The sequence below is a fragment of the Leptodactylus fuscus genome, chromosome 6 (assembly GCF_031893055.1).
Source record: "Leptodactylus fuscus isolate aLepFus1 chromosome 6, aLepFus1.hap2, whole genome shotgun sequence".
Classification (NCBI taxonomy): Eukaryota; Metazoa; Chordata; class Amphibia; order Anura; family Leptodactylidae; genus Leptodactylus; species Leptodactylus fuscus.
Window position 1 is genome coordinate 183462160 of NC_134270.1, and position 7003 is coordinate 183469162.

General features: G+C 43.2%; 1 protein-coding gene across 1 annotated transcript in view; it reads right to left on the bottom strand.

Moving 5' to 3' along the window:
- Positions 1 to 7003, bottom strand: part of LOC142209053 (guanylate-binding protein 3-like) — a 174968-nt gene that overhangs the window by 50523 nt on the left and 117442 nt on the right. The gene's annotated exons all lie outside the window — the stretch shown is intronic.

The following is a 7003-nucleotide window of genomic DNA, read 5'->3' on the forward strand; positions in this document are numbered from 1 at the left end:
GTTCTGGTGACAGTAACCTATCTATCTGCAGGGTTGGGGTGATATGCTGGTTCTGGTGACAGTAACCTATCTATCTGCAGGGTTGGGGTGATATGCTGGTTCTGGTGACAGTAACCTATCTATCCGCAGGGTTGGGGTGATTTTCTCGGTCTGGTGACAGTAACCTATCTATCTGCAGGGCTGGGGTGATATGCTGGGTCTGGTGACCGTAACCTATCTATCTGCAGGGTTGGGGTGATATGCTGGTTCTGGTGACAGTAACCTATCTATCTGCAGGGCTGGGGTGATATGCTGGGTCTGGTGACAGTAACCTATCTATCTGCAGGGCTGGGGTGATATGCTGACTAATTTGTTCCGTTTCTCTTTGTGTCCACTTTAGGAACAAGCGGCGAAGATTGATTCCGGTTACCGACAGCAAATTAAAGTCTTGGAAGGGGAGATGGAAAACTTAAAGAATCCAAAAAAACAGAACAAAAGGAAATGTGTGGTCATGTGACGTCCTGTTTTACATCGTAACATTGTTGTAAGAAACGTTCCTGATACAATTGCTGGTAATTCAGCCTTATAGCAGATTGGTCCCGATCCTGCTCTGCTAGAGACTGGGGGCTGGTCTGACCCAGTAGGCAGTGGGCGGGGCTCTGATAATTCTTCGGCTTCTTGAGACTGATTCACCGCACTTCCCTGCAGCCACCACTAGGGGGAGCACAATAGATGGAGACGTCCTCTCTAAGCAGCGGCATTAAAGGGGTTGTATCCAAAATAGTAAAAATCCAGCACCGCGGTCTCCAAATATAGAAAACTTTACCTTTAATTGACAAAAAATGTCCATAAAATACAGAATTACCAGCGCAGGAAGTGGAAAGCAAATTCACAGCCTGATGGGACGACAGACTGACCGACATGTAACGGAAAAGCAGGTTACAAATTATTGCCCGAGAATCCAGTTATCTCAATTTGCATAAGGACATTGTAACTCCGCCCCTTCCCCCCATAGTATCTGGTATCAGGAATACTTATTGGAACATCATTATCTTCTGTTTGGTGATACATTCTGTTTACAAATTTGCGGAGGCCGCTTTTCGCCATCTCTTGCGCATATATATATGTCATTATATACATCATTTGCGCTGGTATGGCCGCTACATTGATGACCTGCTCTTAGTTTGGGCTGGTGATGTGGCCGCCATACCTGCGTTTATCAGCTATCTGATACACACTGGGTCTCAGTTTCACACATAAAGTCGAACCTGTTACGGGTGACTTTTTAGATACCTCACTTAGGTGGGATCCAGTGGAGCAAAAAGTGAACACAGTCCAATATCGTAAACAGAATTCCAGAAATACGGCGTTACATGCAGCTAGCTGCCAGCCCTTTCACACAAAAACATCCACCACCCTTGGAGAAATGTTGAGAGTCGGGAGGAGCCTGTTCAGAGGAGCATCAATTTAAGATTGAGACACAAAAGACTTGTAGTAGGGGTTCTCCTTCAGGGTCCTTGAAGAGAGCGGTGGATATCGCAACGCTTCAGATAGAACTAGGTTATTACAGGATCCCCCTAGGACTACAGTACAGGATGGCTCACATCTATATTTTTGTACTAATTTTAGTAAGCCATGAGCGCTCCACTGCTAAGGAACACGGGAAGAACATGCAAATCTGACTTCCATGATGTAATTAGGATGCCTCAAGTATGCACACCAATAGAGGGCGCTGACTGAGAATGTGCAAGTCCATCTTCCAGAAGTTAGACTTGCACATTCTCAGCCAGCGCCCTCTATTGGTGTGCATTCTTGAGGCACTGACATCCTAATTACATCATAGAAGTCAGATTTGCATATTCTTCTAATTTTAGTAGTAATTTCAAGGATGTCATCAAGATAATACAGAAATCTTTACCCTCCCGGCTCAGGATGACATTACAGCCCAGATTATGCAGAAGGAATGTAAGTTTATCTCTCCAAGGGGTTTAACACACTGTCCCCCAGTTTATACATAGATCCAAAAAGAAAGTGTGGACACTGGGTGAGACCATCAGGGGTTTTTCAAATGTGGAGGACCTCGATTAAAACTTCCTTTTTTTGAGAATCACACAGAAAAGACACTCCATCAAAAGTTTTTTAAACTGGAAATCTCCTCCTGTCATATATGTAATGTGGTGCCGTGTCTGTAGCCTGTACTATGTGTATGTACTATGTGTATGTACTATGTGGGCTGCACCACCCGGCCACTTATCCCGTATCTCTGAGCACGTTCCGGACTGTGGTCAGGCTGATTTGACACATCGGGGGCTTCTAAGTATTTTGTATCTGGTCACCCAGGCAGCACTAACTCTCTACAATGTTGTGCTATAGAGTTTGTAACCAGAGCCCCCGGGGGAGGGGATTGGAGGAGGAGGCTTTTGTAAAAGGGAAGCCTTCTGGATATTAGGACTAGCTCCCCGTTATCCAGAGGGTCTACATTACAGAACGGATGTGACTTATAATTACTAACATCTATCATTTCTCTCCATCTTTCTATCACAAGTTATGTTGCGGTACATTTTTGGTACATTTTTGGTACATTTTTGGTACATTTTTGGCACCTTTTTATCTCTTTTTGTGTATTTGACAATACTTTTCAGAGTTTCCATCACAGGATCCGCTGGATTAGGTCTTGTGACTGTTTCTATCATGTGACATTACCTTATTTCCCTTCCTCTGGTATTTCTAGTCTGAACACTGGCTTGTACATTTTAAGTCACGTTTAGGAGGGATATCGCCGCTTCATCGATCCCGCACATCTCTTTTATTTAGGTTGTGTCACTATGGACACTTATATCCTATCCACCGGACAGGGACTGGGGGCCCAATCACCAGGACACTCAGTGAGGACCAAAAATTGGCGTTCCCCAAAAACATGACATGGCATCCAAAAACCATCACCTCGTGCCACTTTTGCAGAGCCCCTGAATTATCAGTAAAGCGGCATAGACAGACATGCGACCCCATTTTGTAAACTTTGCCCCTCGTGGGATTTATCAAGTGGGGTAGCGAGCATTTTGTAACTCAAGTGTCTCATTCATTTACTTTCCAGAAATGAATGCGCAGCTGAGAATGAAAAGTGAAAATTGCAATTTTTCCAGAGATTTTCCATTTCAGTGCCCGATACATTGTGTCTCACTTGTATCAGCAGAGACACACAGACTCCAAAAACTGGTAAGCGGGTATCCTGGGCACAATGGCTTATGGACTTTTCATCTCTGATACAAGGCGGCCACAACGTATTACATACTAATGACGGATTCCTGAAAAAATTGCCATTTTTACCTTTCACCATCAGTTGCGAATACATTTCAGGGTTATGAAGAGAATCTCATCTTTATGATACCAAGATCATCATGCTAGCCCTTATAGTTCTGGAGGGATTCACAGTTAATATGTTGTTGGGAACTGAGATCTGCATTCAGATCTATAAGGGCCATCAAGGTGATCTTGGCATCATAAAGATGAGATTCTGTGAGATCCTGAGAGATCGGCATTAGTACCAAAGACATGTTACATACGTCCTCTGCAACTAAAGTGCCAGCCTGGCCAGACAGCAGGGAAAGGGTTAAAGTCCCCCTCATTTGTCCCAACAAATCCTCCCCTCTCATCACTCCCCTACTGTCTCAGGTCAGGAGTCTTCATCACGCTGCAGTTGCGATGTAATGTCATCAGTGTAGGCCTCACTGCTCCATCATTGTATGTAACTCATCAGACACCGAGGACCTGAAGTTGGGGCTGCCCAGAATGGTGGGACGACATATGCAGGACTGTCCTACTGTTCCAACTGGGCCCCGCCACTATAGGGCCCGAGGCAAGTGCACCAGTGCCCCTATGGTTAAAGCATCCCTGCTTGGTACTGCAGGTCAGCTTATTCACCTGAACGGGACTGGGCTACTTACAGGTCATGTGACCACGTGAAGTCCCAAACTATGAAGTGAATGTGGCGCTCACCCCAGTACAGCTGATCAGTGAGGGTGCTGGGGCGGGCGACCACCAGCAGTATAATATTTATCACCTATTCTCAGGATAGATCAAGATTCATGTTCATGAAAAAACCCTTTAAGTGCCAAAACTTGTCTCAAAAAATTGGTGTTTCCAAATAAAAAAAATATATTCATTACAGTGAATAACACTACAAAAAAACACTTTCCATGGATATCTTGGTGTACAATAATCTGTCTTAGTCATTTTGGACACACTGATGTTGGATATACAAACCGTTTTTCTGGATCACCCGCCATTCTGGAAATATCCATGATCTTAAATTTTATATTTCAATAAATTACTTCAAGACATAAGAAATGTCATTAGTTTCACAAAAATTGTATTTTAAAAGTTATTGCTACATGAATTAGAAATGTAAAGATGAACGTGGCGATAGCTACTGATATTATATAGAACATACATATATACATGTAACATACATACATATATAACATACATATAACATATATACATGTAATACATATAACCTACATACATATATAACATACATACATACAACATACATATAACATACATATAACCTACATACATATATAACATACATACATACAACATACATATAACATACATATAACCTACATACATATATAACATACATACATACATACATTATACTGTGTGATGGGTCACTGAGGGGGCATTATACTGTATGATGGGTCACTGAGGGGGCATTATACTGTGTGAGGGGTCACTGAGGGGGCATTATACTGTGTGATGGGTCACTGAGGGGGCATTATACTGTGTGATGGTCACTGAGGGGGCATTATACTGTGTGATGGGTCACTGAGGGGGCATTATACTGTGTGAGGGGTCACTGAGGGGGCATTATACTGTATGATGGGTCACTGAGGGGGCATTATACTGTATGATGGGTCACTGAGGGGGCATTATACTGTGTGAGGGGTCATTATACTGTGTGATGGTCACTGAGGGGGCATTATACTGTGTGATGGTCACTGAGGGGGCATTATACTGTGTTATGGTCACTGAGGGGGCATTATACTGTGTTATGGTCACTGAGGGGGCATTATACTGTGTGATGGTCACTGAGGGGGCATTATACTGTGTTATGGTCACTGAGGGGGCATTATACTGTGTGATGGTCACTGAGGGGGCATTATACTGTGTGATGGTCACTGAGGGGGCATTATACTGTGTGATGGTCACTGAGGGGGCATTATACTGTGTGATGGTCACTGAGGGGGCATTATACTGTGTTATGGTCACTGAGGGGGCATTAAGTAAGTTTAGTAAGTTTTATTACCTGTCCTCTTTGTTTTAGAGGTGATATAACACATGTGAGCAGCAGGTGGCAGCACAGAGTAGTGACAGGTCCAGCACATGTACGGGGCAGGACACAGCCTGAGGAAGGTCACATCACTGAGCTGTCACTGTATACAGGGGGTGCCCTGACAGTCTGTACAAGGGTATGTGGATATGTCACACATAGGACGTATCTAAGCAGCTGAGATAACTTGCTGCAGCATTAAAGTGTTAGAGTTTAGTTAAAGTTTACTGGTATTGTACAAGTGATATTAGGCTGAAAACAGTATCTGAAAAAAACAAGGTAGACTGTACACTCGGCATGTGGAAAAATATAAAAAATATTTATTAATATATTGATACAATTATAACAAGAAAACACAGACAATACAGGAAACAATTCCCACAAAGGATCCGCTTAGCCGCAGTCTCCTCGCCCCTTTATGGAGACGTTATATTGCCCAATCACATGGGGTCTATAAATACACTCCAAGATATAAAAGTACATTAGTATCAGGATGAAATATAATAAGCAAGAGGATGTAATACAGAGTGTCTGCACATATAAGTATATCAGTATACGCTATTGTAGCCACCAGTCAGTAGTAAAGCACAACCTCATATCTCGCTGAGAACAACAACTGTGTCTCAGTATCTCAAAGACCTGCACCTAAGTTTAATAGTTGCAGACGGTCGCTCAGAAGCAGTGAACCCGTATGCAGACAAATACACAAGTGCATGACATGCCTAAAGAGACCAGTTCAATGTGTAATATCGAAACCAAATGTGCTTACCCATGTGTAGGGCTAGGCTAGTGCCCGGGAGCTGTGGTGAGCGGGTTATTTGTTTGCATGCCGTCTGTAACTATTAAACCTAAGTGCAGGTCTTTGAGATACTGAGATACTGATACTGAGACACAGTTGTTGTTCTCAGCGAGATATGAGGTTGTGCTTTACTACTGACTGGTGGCTACAATAGCGTATACTGATATACTTATATGTGCAGACACTCTGTATTCCATCCTTATGCTAATGTGCTTTTATATCTTGGAGTGTATTACTGTATATAAACCCCATGTGATTGGGCAATATAACGTCTCCATAAAGGGGCGAGGAGACTGCGGCTAAGCGGATCCTTTGTGGGAATTGTTTCCTGTATTGTCTGTGTTTTCTTGTTATAATTGTATCAATATATTAATAAATATTTTTATATTTTTCCATATGCTGAGTGTACAGTCTACCTTGTTTTTGGTTTCTTCTGGTGTTATATATTTTTGAGGTAGAGACACGCAAATTAAGGGGTACAGATAGTCACAAAAGGACCTTGAATTTTTTCCGTCACATGACATGTTCCTCTGTGCACAGCTCAGTGCTATGTTTTTGTTCTCTACTGACACTAGTATATAGGGGGTGTGGAGGGGGGGGGAGGGCACAGGTCAGCCAATGTCACCGCTCCAGCTGCTGTGAGAGTTGTGGTTTCATAACAGCTGGAGAGGTGACGTCTTCTGGCCCTGTTCTAGACTCTGCTGACATTTCTCCAGGAGCCATTCAGGAGACTGGAAAAGCTGGGTGTCGGGACCCGCTGCTCACTATCAGGGGATTTGTGCAGGATCTGGGACAGGATTAACCGAGAGGCCGGAAATTTCTGTTTTACACAACAAATTCTTTGGTTTCACTTTCACTTACATGGTTATAAAAAGGGAATGTGACTG